The 21,277-nt window shown below is 32.0% G+C and overlaps 1 protein-coding gene across 2 annotated transcripts in view; it reads right to left on the bottom strand.

Annotated features, from left to right (window-relative positions):
• Positions 1-11,021, bottom strand: part of LOC143047907 (uncharacterized) — a 35,075-nt gene extending 24,054 nt beyond the window's left edge. The window contains exon 1 of one of the 2 annotated variants that reach the window (XM_076221251.1): positions 10,895-11,021. The gene's annotated coding sequence lies outside the window, so the exon portion shown is untranslated. Of the gene's footprint in view, positions 1-6,474; positions 6,647-10,894 lie in introns of those variants that run through there. The other variant, XM_076221250.1, reaches the window with a different exon arrangement.
• Positions 11,022-21,277: the final 10,256 nt, after the last annotated feature.

Raw genomic sequence — 21,277 nt, 5'->3', positions numbered from 1 at the left:
GTGGTAGATAACGTTTTAAATTAATATATTTTCATAAGATAAACAGGGCAATGAGAATGACCCATACATGCCGCATGACTGACCTTATGTGTTATTGGTTGCCAAAGATGGTTTTACATTTGTATTTCAATGAATGACACATAAAAGCTTCTGATTACTGAAGGTAAATCATGCAGGTATAAATTTAATAATAAAAAAAAAGGTTTGCATTTAAGACAATAGGAATTGTTTTACTGAATGTATGCATAGGTTACCATTCAATTTACCAATTAACAAAGTACATTAAATTTTGTATTGAATTAAAAACATTAATGCAACGACATTTTTCAATAACTGTTATTGGTCGATACCAGCAGTTATCATTACAGTAGCTTACGTTAAAATTTGTGTTAAATTGAGTAATTTAAATATAAAACAAATTTGTTCTTCATTTTGTATCAATCCTTGAACATAACAATACCAATGATGAAATGTGAATTAACTTTTATCAGTAAGTTATTTGCACAGATAATTTATTAATAAATACGACCTAAATCCAAATTAAATGAACACATTAAAAGAAATCTGCGAGAAACACTCGTCATTATCAAAACTTTGCTTTTGTTGTCACATGGCAGCGTTCCAAAAATAAGGCAACTGCAGCATAAACACAGCAAAACATATGATTTGAATTACAAATATTTCAAAATCTTTCGGACATTAATTTTCTAGATTTGGAAATGTCTATACCAAGTCAGAAATATGACAGTTGTTTTCCATTCGTCTGATTTGTTTGAGCTTTTGATTTTGCCAGTTGATATGGGAATTTCCGTTTTGAATATCCATGGAGTTCGGTATTTTTGTAATGTTACTTTTTTGTATCTTTGCAATTGATTTCTGAGATTTCAACAACAATAAACTACCGATGCGTTCTTTTGAATAATACACGCACATTTAACTTACATGGAAACCTAAAGAACCAAATATTTTGTTCCTAAACATTGTCTTTTGGTCACAACTTGTAATGTCGTAAAATGAAACGCTAATTGAAAGAGGATGGATTTGATACGCATTACATTGTGCATAATTTCCATTTTCAACGAAATGAAATCCACAACAGATCCATTACAACATCAAAGGTAAAGATCAAATTATTATGCAAATACTCAATACATCGTGATCATTATAAATGAATTTACTTTAACATTTGTATTTAGAGTAACAGCTATGTGGGTTATCGGAATCTGTAGAAATAGAAAGATGATTCGTCGATATAGCTAAGTCTACAAGAGTGAGATTAATCAAATTACTAGAACTTGAAAGGCAAACAATTAGGAAAACTATGTCCAGTGATACACAAAATTGTAGAAAACATACAAGTTTTAGTTTTTATTTTTTTCATTGAAAGATGTACAAAGTCTAATTCCTGGTTACCCTAATTTTAGGATGGGGACAGTGTTGGGTCAATATTTAATATACAAATGTTTGTAACAGGCACTGATTTCACACTCAACCAATTTATAGAGTATACCTATTAATTGCAGTTCTTATTGCGGCGCCTTTAAGTGGTTTATATTTGTAAAACCTTTTCAAAATTAAAACAAATTTGGTTTTAATAAAATTATCCCTAAGTCAAACATTTATAATCATTACTCGTTACATTGGTGCCAATCATCTGACAATGTACAAGTGTATGAAACAATCAAATACCATCCATCATAGTGTACAGAACGGACCAATTTATATTTTGATAAGTTTGTTCTTGTTCCAAATATGACTAATATCGATTGATCGCTGGAAGTTAGAGTTTCAACAATCAATAATTAATAATAATAAAAAAATGCAAGGGGGCCAAGTCAGGAATATGACAGTTATTGTCCTTTCCATTGATGTGTTTGAGCTTTTGATTTTGACTTTGATTGGGGACTTTCCGTTTCGAATTTTCCCAATATTTTTGTTATTTTACTTTTTCCGTGTGGTGATGGTTATTGTTTACAGCCTCGCATGTTGGTCTTATTTAATTACTTGTTTTCATGGGTAAGTAAAAGAGAGCACATGTTACAATGAGTTAAAATCGGTCAAAATATTTTATATTTTGAAAATATGTTATATTTTGAGTTCAGTGGTAATTTTCGAGTAATGAACCAAAAAAAGTCATCACTTTTGAATTGAAACATATCCCAGGATTACATCAAATTATCATAAACATAATATGTACCATATCATAAATACATTATAACTCCATTACTAGTTCATCAGTTACTACAGTCATTTAACGTTGTAAATGTAGTAAACATGGTTAATAGCAGGGGATAAATCGACAACCGTATAATTGAAAAGCTTTGGTTGTAAATGATTTAGTTTTGGTCTCTTCTTGATATTCACCGTTCGATTTCTCTAATAGATATTCGTGGTCGGTCAATTATAAGAATAGTTAAACGGAGCATTGAAGTTTTCATTGCCTGAAAACCCTAAAAATCATGATTAGTACTCGATTGCTGTTTCCAGGGGCGGATCCAGCTTTTTTAAAAAGGGGGTTCCTAACCCAGGACAAAGGGGGGTTCCAACTACATGTCCCCATTCAAAATGCATTGATCGTCCCCCGGACCCCCCCCCCCCCCCCAACCTTGGATCCGTGCCTGTGTTTCGATTATGTTTTCGTCGTATTTCACATTGAACGTGTATATTGTTCATTGGAGTGGATAAAAAGAAGGTTTATGATAATTTCATCAAATTCCTTATTCTTTAAAAAGGTTTTCATTGTCAATATCGTCAACATTGTTTCTTACGTCGTAACTACAATCCCCTTCCCTTCTTCGTGTATGTGACCTATCGCATTATACTATTTACCGGGTTTGTAATAACATGAACGACACGACGCGTGCCACATATGGAGCAGGATCAGCTTACCATTCCGGATTACCTGAGACCCCCAGTTTTTGGTGGGGTTCGTGTTGCTCAGTCTGTAGTTTTCTATGTTGTTTCTTGTGTAATATTATTTGTCTGTTTGTCTTTTCATTTTTAGCCATGGCGTTGTCAGTTAATTTTCGATTTATGAGTTCACTGTTCCTCTGGTATCTTTAATTTTCTTTCAACTCTTGGTATAGAAAGACTGTCTTACCATTTTATACTGATATACCAAATAAGTTTTAAATGTCGAATATTTTGATTAATAAAGGCAACAGTAGTATACCGCTGTTCAAAATTCATAAATCGATAAAGAAAAAACAAATCCGGGTTACAAACTAAAACTGAGGGAAACGTATCAAATATAAGAGAACTACGACACAACAGAGACACAACACCGAAACGTAACACACACAGAAACGAACTATAATGTAACAATGGCCATTTTCCTGACTTGGTACAGGGCATTTTATGAAAAAAAAATTGGGTTGAACATGGTTTTGTGGCATGCCAAACCTCCCGCTTTAATGGCAGTGTTAATTATTGATTAACATTTGTTTTCTCCAATTTATGACCTTTGTACCTACAATTGGCTATTTTCCCTAAGTGCTTTTTTAAGATATATTTTATATTAGCTATATAAATGTAAATTTATAAAAAATGGTATATAATTTGCTTGATGGTTTGAGAGAGAAAAACCCTGCAATTGCCAAATAACTATTCTGACAAAACGAGTTTTTCAAAATATAAAATATTAGAATAAATAGATGTTGACACATTTCCCGTTTCCTTTCTCAATTTTATGTTGTATATATGCCAATAGTACTGTCAACTATAGAACAAACAAATATATGTCACTGTACGGCATTTAACAATGAGCTAAACTCTTACAGTATGGTCAACTATAAAAGGACCCGATTGACAAAACGTGAAGCAACTCAAACGGTATGGTCTGATTCATGAAAATACAAATGAAATAAAAAAATAGATATAACAGACAGCAAGCAGAAACATTAGGACAACAATGAACAAATTTATACCTACAGTTTTAAATATCAAAGAAATACTAAAATAACTAGATGAAGATTAAAGTGTATCCGTATACAAATACTTTATGACATTTCTATTTTGCTCTCGATGTTTTGTTTGTTCATCGGTATTTTGGTCTTCATTTAAGATAACTTGTAATGAAATATAATTGATACTTAGTAAAGACACCATGGTTTACGATGAGTTACAGGATCCAGACTTTGGACAAGCATACACAGACTGTATCGGGGTTAAACAAGTTGATGATCACTCAACCCTCTCAAAACCTGAGACAGCGATGTACCAGTACACCACAAGAACAAACTGTCAAAACGGTTTGCAATAACTTGACTCATCAGATCGTACGAACAAAAAAAATGTTTTGATATTTTAAAATGTAAAGTCACAATTTAAAAAATGAAATTTTGTAACATTCATTTTTTTTTCTTTCAATTAATACTATGTAAATGTATAATTCTCCTCAAAGGAGTATGGACCGTTATTTTGAAGTACTTTTTTAAGATTATAGACAGTTATGTCAGTTATACAATGTAATCATATATGCTTGTTATATAAATTTCGAAACTTAAGTTTACAGAATATAGAGTTGACAGAGTATATTTCAATTTTAAAGAAAATAAATAACATTAAAAATTAAGATTTATTACTGTCGTTTAATTGATCCTGTTTTGAAAACATGTCATAAACATGGTAATAAAATGAAAGATGAACCAAATTTATGTTTACGGCAATAAATTTTGCCGTTATTAAATATCTATACAAGTACAATATATAGTTTGTTTTAAGCTTTCAAAGAAATACTTAAATGAATAGTTGAAGATAATATTGTCATATGATCCGGATGCGAATATTTTACGGCATCTTTAATTTGCTTTTGATGTTTTGTTATGTTCATCGATATTTGGTCTTCATCTTATATAAATTGTAATGAAATATAATGTATACTTGTTAATGACACCATGGTTTACATCTTCCGAAATATTGCCCTTTTCACTTGAAAGATTATGCAGATTTCTACAGATCATGAGAGCACTCTGTCTGGCCCACGTGCATTTGTACCACGGTCGGATTCATCTAGAAATTATCCCTTTAAAAATTAGTTTCTTTTTTTTTGTTCTTAATTTCCCCAATATAAGCTCTTATTCAAGGATCAAATTTGTTATACAAAGTTTTGATAAAATAAAATGATCTTGTTTTGTCTTCCTATCAAGAGATCTTTCAGCAATGGTCAGATTTCTTGGTTATGAGTTAACTCCCCAATCCACTGGTGTTATTAAAATTATATAACACATGACACTTACAACTCTGCAATACATTTAGAGGCAATTTCAAAATCCCCAAAAATATACTGCAACCTCCGTTAGTTATGTAAGCATCGTGTAGTTCTCAATAAATGTTGAGAGCTTGAATGAATAAAAAAAAAAGAAAAAAACATGAATTTTGGTGCGACACACACAGAATGCATGTAGCGGTGTTACACATATTGGTGAGCATTCCATCCTTTCCTAACCTGAGATAGTGGATTTCTCTGACTGTGTATGACGTATTTACACTAAATCCATTGGATGTTGGATGTGTACTAATGGATAATTCAGTCGTGAATGCATATATATTTTTTAATAGTTGTTAGTGGCTTTAAACTAGCTGTCAGTAACTGCGAGTATACTATCAGATCTATACTAGTGTCCTTTCAGTTGTTGTTGGGATGTACAAGTACCCGGCAACGTCCACTCGTGTTTCTGTAATATGCATATCTATATGTATTCATCTGATGAGAGAAGCCTTTTTAAACTGTTTTTTTTATAGTTCATTCTCACCTTTAACTGTTGTCCAAGGCTTGGGGTGGGGGGATAGGGTCACGATCACATGTTTAACCCCGCCACATTCTGTACGTGTGTGCCGGTTTCAAGTCAGGAGCCTGTAATTCAGTGGTTGTCATTTGTTGCTTTGTTACATATTTGTTTTTCTTTTTTGTACATACATAAGAACGTTGGTTTTCTCATTTTAACTTGTTTAACATTTGTGATCTCGGGGGGCTTAATCGCTGACTATGCGGTATGGGCTTTCCTCATTGTTGAAGGCCGTACAGTGACCTAGTGTTGTTGATTTCTGTGTCATTTAGTCGCTTGTGAAGAGTTGTGTAATTGGCAAGTCACATCATATCGTCTTTTTATATATATACTATTTCACAGAAAATCATTTACAAATATTTTTTTTATCCATCTGAAAGACAACATTTTCGTTCATATTTTAGTTCTAGACCTTTAACAGATGGTGATAGAATATTTGCCAAATTTATGGCATCGTTACAAGTAACTTTACTCTCTGAAAGATACAACAAAGTACACAGAATCGACATGAACCTTTCAAGTCAATCACAATGTTTTCATAATCATCCTCATCAAATTATAAACGCCTCGAATTTAAGCGGCAATGTGTTTCAGTACGTAAGACAGTTTTTTTTAACATAAATACTAAATAAATAATTATTCATTTATAATTAAGATGTACAATTAATAATTCAAAATCCTCACTTACCTCGTATAGATTTTATTCCATCATAAAGAAAGGACTTCATCCAAATCAATTGGGAATGTCAATTTCCTATTGTCAATTTCTGATCTTGTTAATTAAGTCCTTACAGAGCCTGACACGCCTAATTTAAGGCTTAAATCAATGTAAACACTTCCATACGACGGAGGAATATATTGTACACATCCAAATATTGTCTAAATTAGTATTTTTTAAATATCAAAATTGTTGTCACTTAATTTAAATGTCAGGAGATCAACGTTCACATCGTGACGTGTTTGTTTTGGTATTTCATAGGATAAATATTTGATAGAGTATGTCTGAATTATTGCTCCCTTTGGAATCTTCTTATTATCGATATAAGTCTCTTTCATTAATTATGAGAGTCTCTTTTTTATTTCTTTATCCTTTACGCCAAGGTAGCCACATCGGTCACTGACGTATACATAAGATAAACAATTGGATGTTCGATTCCCCGTTCGGAACTTGACCGTTGCTAATTAAACACCTAAAAGTCAAGTATTCTTTCGTGATAACAAATTTAGCTAAAAAAAACTGTTTTATAAATTTAAAAGAAATTTCAGCGCTTTTCAAAGTAGACTGTTACTTCAAAATTTGTACATATTAATATTGTATTAAAAGTTATATATATTTCCTTGCTGGGTCTTCATCCAAGACGGAGTTATTTGTTTTGATTGAAAGGGTTTATAAAGAGAGGTAATTAATAGTTATCCCACGATGACGCGGTGTGTCAGTGTAAGATCACCCCGATGGCCGGAGGCCAGAGGGTGATCTAACACTGACACACCAAGTCCGAGTGGGATAACTATTTTACATCCCAGCTGTTTTAGATTAGACGAAAAACCATTTACAATTCATAAAATCTTGTTTAGAACGCTACACAACCATTATAATATACTTTTTACATTACTATATAATTTATACCCTTTTTGACCCCCGAACACGATGAGTAGATATCAAACAATGTCAACTCGCCCCACTGGCCAATCGGCCCAACCCATATCGCCACTTTATGAAAAAAATCGCCCCCCTCTTGTTTACCGACTTGCCCCACTTTTGAAAAAGTGTAAAATCAAACTGAACAATCACTGACAACTCACTTATTAACGAAAAGGGTTTAAACCCCACTGAATAAAGGTCTGCCAACTCGCCCCACTTAAAAAAATATCTTGCTTCCTTTAAGTATGTTAAATTACTAATAGTTCGTATCCAGTCGTCTTGGTGTAGTGGTTGTGTCGTGGCTTGATATGCGAAAGGTCTTGAGTTCGAATCCCAGCATATACACTGGATTTTTTCTACGTGAAATTTGATAGATAGTCTTTTCCATATTTAATTATAAGTTTTATAGTGGATTTGACATTCCCGCCAAAATGTTACAGAACAAAGGAAAGCATGCAAAACAAAGAAACTCAAACTGGTATGATCTGATAGGGGTGATCCGGCTCAGATCACCCCAGTTAGAACAAAGGAGCTGGGATGTAAATTTTAAAAAATGGCTTGGATTAATGAAACATTTTCAAGACAAATTCCAAATTAACATCAAAGAGAACATATTTCGAACAAAATAACAAATTATCCTGTTCGAGAAAAAACTTCTTATTCCTTATTTCGCCTCATGGCAATGACCAGACAAAAATCAATCATCAATGTAAAGGTCGGAAGGATATAAACAATACAATAAAACGTGCTCACATGATTATGAGGTACTTGTGTCAACTTCATCAACATTACAACATGAATAATCAATACGATAGTTTGACTAATACAGATTAAAACTATTTCTGTCCACAGGAGATATTCTATACAAATGAAACACATGGCATATAGCAGAACTTAATTCTTAAAGATTTGTTTGGTTTTTTTTTTGTTGTTGATGGTTTTGTTTTTAACGAAATCCAAATTAATGTTCATTGGTCAGTATTTAAACAAAAATATTAAGGTAATGGTTTTGTGATTGTTTTTCATGCTTTATTATTAGATATTGTTAGTATACACCGTACAACTGTGTCAATACAAGATATAGAAAAATTGGCAATGAAGTAACAAAATGATTGCTAGTTTGATTCTAAACCAATCATATAACAGATGGTTGACGCTATGACGTTGAAATTAAAGCCATCTTTGATCACTAACGTCAATTGCAAATTATATACATTTCATGGCGTATATAAAAATAAATAAGTACAAGAAAACGTCTTCCAATGTATAAATTTACATAATCTGTTAAAATTTTTTATACTTTTTTTTCTCTATTTCATGATTTATCTATTCCTTTTATTTGAATTTATTTACGGGATTCTGTACAATAATTTCAGAGTCTGTTCCAAGGTCACGAAAAAACGAAACACGAAGAGTGTGTGTGTTAGACGAATAGACCAACATGCATACAAACAAATTCAAGAGTTCAAAATTCATTTATACACACTAGACAGAAGCATACATATGTGCATATTTCTTTTATAATCGGGGTGGGAAAATCTCCAAATTGATATGGTACGTTAAGACCCGCCTGATTCAGAGGGTTGACTGAATGCCTGTTTAATTTAGTCTGTAGTATGATATGTAGTATAAAACTGAGAATGGAAATGGGGAATATGTCAAAGGGACAATAAAAACAGCCCAAGACCACAAATGGGGTTACAACACATCGAGAAAATCCCGCAGTCGGAGGCGGGCTACACTGAAAATGTTTTGTCATTCAAAAACATAGATAAATGATTGTTTTTTTCTCACTAAAACACACAAATAAAGGAAAAAGTCTTCAAAATGACAAGTGCAGATAAATAAAATTCGACAAGAGGTCGTAAATATGTAAATTATGATGTGGACTAAAAAAAATATATAAACTTAAAGTTATTGACTCTGCTATGATTGTTCTTCATTGTAAACAGAAATGTCACTAAATAAATAATGATTTAAATTTTATATCAACAAGCACTTGAAGCATAGTAAATATTTAATGTCTTTACTTATAAAGTACATAAGTACATAAGTACAAAAATACATTTTAAGATAGATATAGCTGAAAGTTAATGATTTCATAAATATATGTTTAAAAGATGTTACCCCGTGTATGCAGAAAAGGTTAACACCCGGTACCATTAAAAACTTAATGTTTACATTTGCATGAAAGTAGTTATTTAAGAATTGAATGCTTCTTTTTGTAACTTCATTGGGGTGTAAAAGCGTTGACCGAAGTACATTTTGTATGAAGCGCGGAAGCGCTTCATACTAAAAATGTGCGCACGGTCAACGCTTTTACAACCCTATGAAGTTACAAAAAGAAGCATTCAATACTTATAATTACATTGTTTAGCTATGATCATGAAAACTCGAATTTTATTATTGTTTTATTTGATTCACCTGTGCACTTTATTGTGGGACCACGTGTTATCATGAATGAAAAGTTTTATTGAGCAATGCAATTGCTTACGGAATAACACGAAATGTGCAGTTAGCCAATCAGAATAAAGTATCATAAAGAAACATGCATCTAATGGAATTATTTAGAAATAAGATTATTTTTTAAAACTATTCAAATGAAAGTTATGCATACAATTTGCATATGAAATCTATTGGCATTGAATGATCTTGTAGAGGATTAAATAGCAAGATGTCAAACAAGCTATGGTAAAGATTGCGAACTCTTGAGAGTTTAAGCCCAGAAAACCGCACATGCGCGAAAATAAACGAAGGGAAAAGGGAACCAAACCGATGATTAAAGACAAAACATAATGTTAGCGATACAACTTTCATAAAATACCCGAAGTGGATGTTTTTTCTTGAGGAAATTTACAGAAATGCTTACCAAAAACAGCAAAGTTCAGAAGTTTAAGGAGCTTAGGTAAAACCCAAAATAGAGTTCTAATAAGATGTAAACAAGAGAATGACCAAATAGTTATTTTGCCGAAAATGACGATGCATAAATTTTCAAAAATGAGTTATGTGAGTCCAATTCAGTTGTCTTCGAAATTAACTTTAATGCTTTGCTCATTGTTGAAGGCCGTACGGTGACCTATAGTTGTTAATGTCTGTGTCATTTTGGTTTTTTTTGGATAGTTGTCTCATTGGCAATCATACCACATCTTCTTTTTTATATTAAAAACAAAAGGAAACACATAATTTATAGTACATGCAATATATTTGTAATCACTGTCCAGAATAACATTGCTTGTATTATCAAAACATGTTATTGTTATCATCCCGAAAGGGTCCTGTATTACTTTACTTAATTATTTACTTTATATACATTGTGACTTGGATTTAGGGATGTGTCATTGGCTCTCATACCACATCTTCTTTTTCCTATCTTATTTTTTTTTATTTTCTTTTCCCGAATCAGTCCACTGTGACATCATACCATCAAAATTAAAATCCGTTTCAATGTAATAATATAGCATCTTACCTGTTTACAAAACATATCTCCATCAATATCAAATAGTATGTATTTATAGAATAAACTTAAGAAAATGATCTGATATACTACTCTCTTTAACGGAATGTTTGCCTTCAATAAATTCAATAATCCTTATAGTCAATTACCATATTGAAGAAATGATTGAAAACTCGTCATGCCTTTGTTTATAGCAATCTTACGATACGTTGTTCACACGTTCAATCTGGCATTGGGCTTATATTATTCATGAATTATTTAATCAATTGATGAAATATATATTTATCGTTTGTAATACTTTATTATATATGAACAGGAAAAAATAATTTCTTGAAGGATTAAAGAAAAATTATTTTCGCAACTCAATTTCACAGACGATTTAATTGTGGGTACGTGTGAAATAAGATTTTAAAGTAACATTAAATGGAAATGCATTTTGTTTAGAAGTCTTTAATTGGTACTTTTATACTGACAAAATATGCAATGACATTTTGTTGAAAAGAAGATGTATTTGTCATTGATATGGTTATATTTATAAATTTACTGTTTACTAATTTTTGAATTTTTTGAATTACTAAGGCTTTTCTACCTCAGGCATAGATCACCTTAGCTGTATTTGGCAAAACTTTTAGGAATATTTTTTAATAATTGTATGTTTTAAAAAATGAAGAGGTGAAACTTAAATAAAATATTGTCTTGTCTTATCTTGTCTATGTATCCAGTTTTAATAAAATATACAAAACAATAATCTGTGTTGAAGAGCATTCGTAGTGTTGGTTTATTTATAGTTGACTATTTTACTCTACATAGAGTACGTAGATAGATATCAATGTAAAACATCTTTCTAGCTTGGAAGCTCAATGGTAATCATACCACATGTGCATGGTATACTAATACATAACATTGAGATTGGCAATGGGGAATATGTAATAGAGACAACAACGCGACAAAAAGGCAGAAACAACCGAAGGACACCCATGGAATGGGTCTTCATTACAGCGAGAAAATCATGCATTCGAAAGGCGGGCTTCTGCCGACTCCTTAAAAAAAATGTGTACTAGTTCAGTGAAAATTGACGTCATTCTACACTCCATAACAATAACATATATTAGTAAATGAACTTAAATTAAAAATCATACAAGACTAACAAATGCCAGAAGCTCGTTACTTTGACAAGACGCAAAAATGCGGTCTGGTTAAACATGTTTTGTGATATTACAGCATCTTTAACTCGAAATTGTAATTCATTTAATTCGAATGGTGAGTGTCCCGATTGTTGACCCAAAACCATACCATAATCGCGGAAAAGATCTAATGTTGTTTTCGTTTTTTTTTTTTTTTTTTTTTAGCTTAAGGTAGCACAATACAAAGATTTTATAACTCCAACTCCCAAGTTTTAAAATGCTGTAACTTCCTTAATAATGCTTGAAAATTTATAAAAGTGGTAGTTTTGGATAGCTAACAGATTACTCTTTCAAATTAATGCAATGTTAGTATTATGCAACAATTATGTAACCAATTATAATGTTAACTGAGTCTAAAATATTTTTCACCAAATTTCCACTTTCAAATGAAATTAGCTTCTGCATAGGTATCCCTAGAGGGTTGATTTTATTATATGTTGTTCCTATGGCCATTATCTACAAAAGGGTGTCTCAGATTTCAGATAGAATGTATAGAACAAATTTTACACCTAATTAAACATTATCTTCTTTTATGTGGTTAGGATGTTTACACTAATTAGAGATTTATGAGAGAATGGAATACCATAGAGACAATCTGAGACACCCTTTTGAAGCCCAGGATGTGTTGATTAAGATTTCGTTAAAATTTTCTGTATAGTTAAAGAGACCATAGAGCTAAATTCATTCAAGTGAACTTACCCAGATTTTTCCACTAATTACATAATAATTGATTACATAATGATTGCATAATAAAAATATTGCATTCATTGAAAAGATTAATCTTTTATCTATCTATGTATACCTCTTTTATTATTTTCTGTGCATTCATAAGAAAGTTACAGCATTTCAAAGGTTAGTGATTGGAAGTAAAAAAATCTTTGTATTGTGCTACCTTAAACATGATTATAGTTAGGAACTAAATTATACACTTAAGGGGTACCCAAATTTTGACTAAACTAGATTTTTCTTGTTTAAATTCATACATTTGACAAATCAAATAATTATTTACTTTGATCTGTTGAAAATAATATAAACATTTCAAGAAATTGGAATCACAAAATAATAGGAATAGTAACATTGGATACTTTATGTAAAGCAGTTTGAAAAACACTAATTTTGGTCATTTAGAATATAGCTTGATTTCAATTTACTAAAAATATGATATTTTAAAACGTTTAGCTGATTTCTAAAGAGTAAACTCCTTTTTGTTTGTACCCCCTTAAAGATGCTCCACCAGTTCTATAATTTTGTCGTTCACATATAAATTAGTTCATTTTGAAAAAGGATAACCTTCGATGAATTTATTTTTTACAAAAACATCGAAAACGTGAGATGATGTCGTAAATCTATCTCCAAAAGCAGTTTTGATTTACGTATCGATGTTGTAAAATATTTCAAATATAACATTTAGTGTCGTTCATATTAGACTTTCATTGAAAACCCATTGGTGGACTTGGGCTGTTTTCTGCTCTTTGGTCGGGTTGTTGTCTCTTTGACAAATTCCCCATTTCCATTCTCAATTTTATTGCATAAGTTATGGGAAACTTGGTCAAGCTTTTTTTCTAGAAAGAAATACGATTTATCATACAGCAAAATGAATAAATACATAGAAAACGTGTTCTGAAATTTCATTTATGTTCTAGAAATATATAAGAATTATTTTTCAGTAAACAACTATTTTAACATCGTCTCCTTCATTCCCTCTGTACGTTGTTTAAAGATATATAAATGATAAATGTTATTAGATCACATTTATAGGAAATTCAAAGAAATCTGGTAATCAATTGTTCGTGTATTCACCTCTTAACCGAACAATAAATGAATATTTGATGAAATGTTTATTTTAGCCTTTTGATATGTCGTAAAACTTCTTGAATAGTGTTTGTGGTGGTCTATCACAAGGAATATTAAGGAATTAAAAAGTGTTTATAAACAGGTAATACACAGAAAATTAAACAACTTAGTTCCGTGCCGATATCGTTCTGGGAATTAGGTTTTAAAATTCTGACGCGACCAAGCTTGTTTACTCAAAGGCCACAACAAAATAAAGAGAGAAAAACCCGCATCTACGTCACAAAAGCGTTGTGCGTGCACAGCTTGAATAAGCTATGACGCATTAGAGTCGTGTCGTGTTTAACTTTACCTTATACAATGATAACTATAAAGATTGACTTCGTTTCAATGTTTCTTTCGATCCGTTATTTATTCATATATAATCGAAAATAAAATTAATTTTTCAGATCTTTCGTGGTATGTTACTATGGTCGAATAGTTGATTCTTTCCTGACCCACATAAGAGCTCGCAATATAGGCTATGGTCACGTCCATATAGTTGGTAATTTTTGCCTATATATTTAAATATACTTTGCATTTAGTAAGTAACACTGTTAACATATATTTGCTCGTGTGTGCTCACAAGTAGCATGCATGTTCCACTATATTGCGTTTTTTTAAAATACAGTTGTTGTAATTGAATTATACCTTGTACATGTATTATGGAGAGAGCTTTTATAGGCTGTGCCTGTTGCTCAATCCTTTTCATATCTTAATGAATAAAATATGTTTAAAATCAAAATAGTTGGTGAGTGTAATTCAACGAGCTTGTCATCTTATGATTCGGTATGTGTTGCCTCACAGATACCCATAACATTGACGTATAACATATTTTGAAAATTTTCTTAAGTTAGCTATGTCAAAATCGTATTTAAGCTTGGAATGCTGAACTAAAACCGATAGCATATGCTTTGAATGCAGATTATGTCTTGTTCTTATCACAAGTTTATGTCACAGAGCTTTTTCTTCTTTTCCATCGACATCAATATGAAGGCATGAAACTTTTTGCTCAGTGCTCGGAGCACAAAAATCATGCTCGAAACATGAAATCCAGCAATTTGATTGGTTGATTTTTGAGTCTGAGTACAAAAATCATGCTCGAAAGTTTTATGACCGTGAGGCCTGATGATTACATATTGTTGCATATGTGGATAAGATTTCTCCTAATTTAAACAAAATATAATTATCAAGTGCAATGACAATACCAAATTTATGATTACAACTATATACAATCTAAATATATGCTATAAAATGAAAGTACAGAGAACATCAGGAGTGAGTTGTTCCCTAAAGAAATCAACGGAATTTGCCTGAACAAGTACCACAGGGAGTTGATTCCACTGTGGTAGTATAATGAAAGATTGAATGTCTGTAAGAGTGAATAAGTATGCCTATATGTGAGTGTTTGGTTTGTCCTAGCTCTTGAGTCTGCTTGAATGAGTGTCAAATGTAATCGCAACAAGATTGTATGAAATCTTTTACATCAATGTTTGCCTACGTTGCGGCAAGCGTGGCACTCACTCTAAATGGAGCATCAAATATACCCTTTCCCGAATCGAAGTGAAAAATAAAGTTAAGAAGAAAATGGCCCTTTTATACTGAACGTATAGTGCTGTCTATACATAAAATGAAGACAACTAGAATAACCTTCTGTCGTATTCAACTGTTCAAATTATTTATAACACAAAATACCTGTTAAGTATTAGAATTATAATATGAATACAAAGATATTATATATACGTCAATGAAAGTTCAACCCTAAACAAAATTATGAAAATAAAAATCAATATCTCCTCACCCCTAAAAAGAAAACAAAAACAAAAATAACACAAATATCAAGAGCAGCATCTAAAGACCATCAAACGGTATTCGATAATATAAATGTCTATATCATATGTCAAGCTCTAAATAGATATCGAGTCCACATTAGGTGGGAAATAAATTGAACTTTAGATGCCTTATGTTTTAGCTCACCTTTGATCGAAGGTAAAGGTGAGATATTGCTATTAAATAAATACAAGCTGTTGACATATAAATGTCTTTTGTGTTTTGGCTCACTTTGGATATATTAGCTATATATCTATTGGCGTCTGTCGTTCGTAAACATTTTCAAAATCTCCTGTGAAACCACCAAGCCAATCTGGACCAAACTTACAGATACCATCATTCGTATGACATATCTATTGAAATAAGAAGATGTAGTTTGCGTGCCAATTAGACGACTCTCTATCAAAGTCACAATGTATATATATTTTATGTCTTGTATGTTGGCCAAGCAAATTACATGACCGATATGGCAACAAATAAATCACAGGGATCAAATAACGTTTTCAACTAAAATCTCTAATTTCGTAACAGTAAGGGAAGGATCAGCAAGTTTTGATATATGCTATTCTTTCTATCTATCGGAATTTTCAATCGACTTGTTGCCCTTAAATAACTATTTTGTCCATCTTTTTTGTACCAACTCTAAATTATAACGAATCGATAAGAGAGATACTGTAATAAAAAATAATATCCGCATTAGACAATTAACAAATAACTTATTACCAAGTCAAATTATTTCGTTGAAACAGATGTGTTATTGCACTGAAATGAAAATTTAAATTTATTGTTGGTGATCTTTCTTAAAAGCAGAACTAGTTGTGAAATTAAATTTTCAAGAGCAAACACTATTAGCAAGAGAAACCTAAAAATAAGCCAACATGTTATTAGAGAAAACAACCTTGACTTGCTTTGTATTTGGCATAAAAGACATTCTCGGGACATAATTTACAGATGAGAGGTCTATTGTAGATCAATATGTGACACTTGAATAAACTATTATTTATCTATTATGATGATCTATATTGTATACGTGAACTTCCGAGTTAATACCAATGACCACACTCAAATATATAAGATAAAAAAAACCTAAAAGTTTACAACAGAGGATTAAATATGATCATAATCAGTACAGTGATTTTTATATTTACCAATTGCAATATAAAGATGACTATGTTTAAACGTAATCTTCCGAGTTGGATTCCCTCTTCCAGTATCGAATACTGACAATGAAAATAGAATGGTTATTGTAATTTTAATTTTTTTTCTACTTGACAATCAGAAAGAAAGCACTATAAGTTCGTATCTTCTTTCAGCTATTGCCTGCATTTGGTGGCGGGATCACAAAAGACAGTAAGAAGCTACATTGTACATGTCTGTTCGCGGGTAGAATCAAAGAAAGATAACTCAACTACATCTTGTATAGTTCACTATAGCTTCTTGGTTCTGACGTTGTTTGTCATTTTTATTACGTTCAAAGACAGTGTTCTCAGTTTATTTGTCTTTGTAAATTATAAACCTTTTCTGTTTAGTCCATTTTTGTAATATCCTTTTGGCGTGGCTTAGTACTTATGCATCCCGCCAATGTGTTACCATGGTGTGTCATTTTTTTTGTAATCTTGTCTTTAATAAGATTTTAAAAAAAGGCAAAAAGAAGGTAGTCCTCAGTAACAAAATCAAAATGTGTAGCAAATAAATTTAATCTTTTTGTGACCTTTCAGACGCCAAGTACTTATATGCCCGTCGTCGGAAGATGTGGTATGAGTGCCAGTGAGACAACTCTCCATTTGAGTCGCAATTAGTAAAAAAAAACATTATATATATAGGTCAAAGTAAGGGCTTTACACCGAAGAGCAAGCTTTGAATGGCCCCAAAATGACTCTAATCAATGGCAATTTCTATGCACCTAAGAATATTCTCCTACAAATTTCTTCCCTAAGAAATTCTACAGACTTGAAGTGTTTTATTTTAATACATTATTCTCGCAATAACTTCAATATGCCAAAAAAAAAAAAAAAAAAAAAAAAAAAAACCCTGGCATATCATTCGCTTCTTGTGTGCAGCTGTGTGTATGTATTAATGCCGCAGTGAAGGACGATTTTTACTAAAACCTTTATCATCGTAATATTTAAAAATGGCAGAAGTAAATGTGTAGAACTGCATAGAATTTTTTTTAATGGGGATGCATGTTGAATTGTCGTAGTATCTTCCCAAATACAACGATATTATTCAGATTCTGTGATATTCGCTTTGCTATGTGGGATGTACAAGTACACAACCACATATGATTGGAATGGGAGATTGGAATAAAACTTCCTCTCGGCATGTTACAAACAATGGAGAAATATTTTACAAATAATTATTGAACAATCAACATTCAATTTTAAAATTGAGGAGAACAGATCTTAATTATGTGGGTTCACAAATATAAGTAAGGCAGTTCCGGCAAAAAAGCAAATTTGCTTTTTAGCCGGCACTGATCAAAATATCTACTTTAAGACTCAGTCCCACTAGACCACGATCGCACCACGCTCACCGCGATTTTAAATAAATTAAGATCGTTGTGAGATCGCGGTATGAGCGGCATGAAAATGATAACTTTCGTTGTTTTCACGATGATACTATGTCCTCATTACGCTTCTACAACGATCCCGCTACGATTATATTACGTTCTCACCATGCTTTTTCTACGATTATCATGATTTTACTACGACCATACCACGAGTTATCCGATTGCAAAAAGTAAAATCACAAAAATACTGAACTCAGAGGAAAATCAATTCGGAAAGTACATAATCACATGGCAAAATCAAATAACAAAACGCATCAAAAACGAATGGACAAGAACTGTCATATTCCTGACTTGGTACAGGCATTTTCAAATGTAGAAAATGGTGGATGGAACCTGGTTTTATAGCTAGCTAAACCTCTCACTTGTATGACAGTCGTATCAAATTCCATTATATTGTCACCGATGCGTGAACAAAACAAACAGGCACAATAGGTAAAAATGTCAAAAATAGGGGTACAGCAGTCAACATTGTGTTATCATCTTAATCACTATTAAAACAACAAATGTAACGAAGAAGCACAAAAAGGCATACATCAAGTTAACATCCTCATTTGATTATATTATACGATTTTATTTGTCTATGTAAAATGCACCCATCAAGGAAGGAGGGTTTTGAGTACAGGTGTAAAATTGCGCGTTTAAAATTCGCATAGGTAGACATAAATGCGACCTTTGCGATCTTACCACGACCTGACTAGTACGCTTCTTCCACGACCTGATTTCGCCACGACCGCAATTGTTTTGAACATGTTCAAAGTTGGCCACGCTCATCACGATCTTGAAGACCTCGCCACGACCGATCTACACTATCGCACTACGATCGTCAAAATTTGCATTTTTTTCACAGATCGTAGTGCGATCGTGACATAGTGGGACTGTGGTATTAATTCAAGCCGGTAAAATAGCCTATTTCTATAGAAATGTCTATTTGAACGGCACCAGCAATATAGTGAATTTATTGCTGGTGCTGAAAAATAGATAATTTGTTATTTTGCTGGTATTAGGTAAGCGGAAGCCAAGTTAAAAACTATTTTGTTTACACATATGCAATGCAAATGACTGACTATTATTTCAAAAGCACGTTTAATATAAATATTTTTGATTTTTGAAGCTATGTGACTAACTTTGCTATAATGTATAATAATTTTTGATGCAATGAGGTTTTTAACTTTCATTTTTCTTTATAGCACACAGTAACAAAATCTTGAGACTTTATTCTTATGCATTTCACAAATATTTGCAACAGTTACTACATGTACATGTTTAGATATTATTTCATTGCAACAAATGGATTTTCAATAATCTTACTCTCATTTTTGTCTTGCTATACATTCTTAATAGTTATTTTGATATACTTTGACTGATAAATATTTTAAAACAATTATATGTGTATCAAATGATGTAACTTTAGCTGTCTACTTATTTGACTACTGGTAGGCCTACATGTACATCAGTCATTATTTGATTCTTTTATGTCGACAGTTCACATTTTCATAGTACTTTTCAAAGTATAAATATTTAGTTCCACTCTTTCCAAACAACCAACAAATTTACAAATTTACATATCGTTAGTGCCGGCAAAATAGCCAATTTTACAACAATAGGCTATTTTGCCAGTTTGAATAAGGATATTTTAATCAAAGCCGACAAAACTATTTTGCCGGTGCCGGCAAAACAGTCACTACCTATAAGTAAATATACGCGTAATGGCGATGAGCACCAGAATTTTAATTTAAAACTTTTGCAAAAACGGTGTTATTAGTTTTAAACTTAGACTCTCTCAGACTCTTAAATGATTGTTTCTAATATTTTTTAGAGGCGGATCCAGAAACTTTTTAGGGGTGTGAAATTTCAAAATATTTCATTTTTTTTTTAAAATAAGGTCATTAGGGTAATTACAAAACAAAGTTCACCCAAAACAATTTGTATCACATGGATCACAAAATGTATTCCGATTTCATTTTCTGATGTTACAATAGTGTGCGGAAGGTGATGAAAGCGAACCCCGGCGTGTTCAAACAAGACTTAAATATACTTATTTGCTGATTTCATGACGAAAAGGGGCTTAAACGAGCAAACGGGTTGACTGACATTGATCTTTAATAAATATGTGAAGACACTGGAACCCTATCACATGACTGTCTATAAACGCAAACATATCGCGTATTAAACTGACTGTCTACTGAACAGATCAATATAGACAAAGAAAGACCATGACATCCTCCAAGAAGATCTCGTGAACCTATGGGCAAATAACTGGATAATAAGGCGCGGAATGGGCTTTGAGCATTGTAGAAGGCCGTACGGTGACCTATAGTTGTTAATTTCTGTGTCATTTTGGTCTGTTGTGGACGGTTGTCTCATTGGCAATCATACCACAACTTCTTTTTTATATTCAACACAAAGAAATGCGATCTTCTAAGCATCAAAATCAAGCCGGCCAAAAAATCTGCAGTTTAAACGGACTCGAATGTAGGACAGAAAGTCACAGGACAAAATGTCACGACGGTACAAATGTCACAAGTCAAAAAGTCACAATTCATTGTTGATATCATTTTTGATATCATCATTAAATTAGTCTTTAAGAAAACACTTGCTTAAGGAAATAATCTTTAACTTCATATATAAACAAACCTTATAAGTAATGATCAAATAAATGTTCAGAAAACAAAATGCCAAGTGGTAGGGCCGTAAATTACATAGAGGCATGTAGGCAGTTGCCTCCTATTGCGGGCTGACAAAAAAAAAAAAATAAATGGAGAAAAAAAAAAACACTGAAAAAAAAAAATTGGTTAAAATCATGCATTATTTTTATAGCACTGTTGTTAGTTAAAAGAACAAGGTGGTTAATCATAATGGCATGCAGGTGTGTTCAATATTTGGATCTGAATGCATGAAAACCGCATATATTTCACTAGTCACGTCAACAATAGATTATGGCGATATAATATGGGACCCCTACACATCTACGAACATCATCAA

This window comes from Mytilus galloprovincialis, chromosome 10 (genome assembly GCF_965363235.1).
Source record: "Mytilus galloprovincialis chromosome 10, xbMytGall1.hap1.1, whole genome shotgun sequence".
Lineage (NCBI taxonomy): Eukaryota > Metazoa > Mollusca > Bivalvia > Mytilida > Mytilidae > Mytilus > Mytilus galloprovincialis.
Note: the sequence above shows the minus strand (reverse complement) of the source record. Positions and strands in the feature narration are given on the sequence as shown.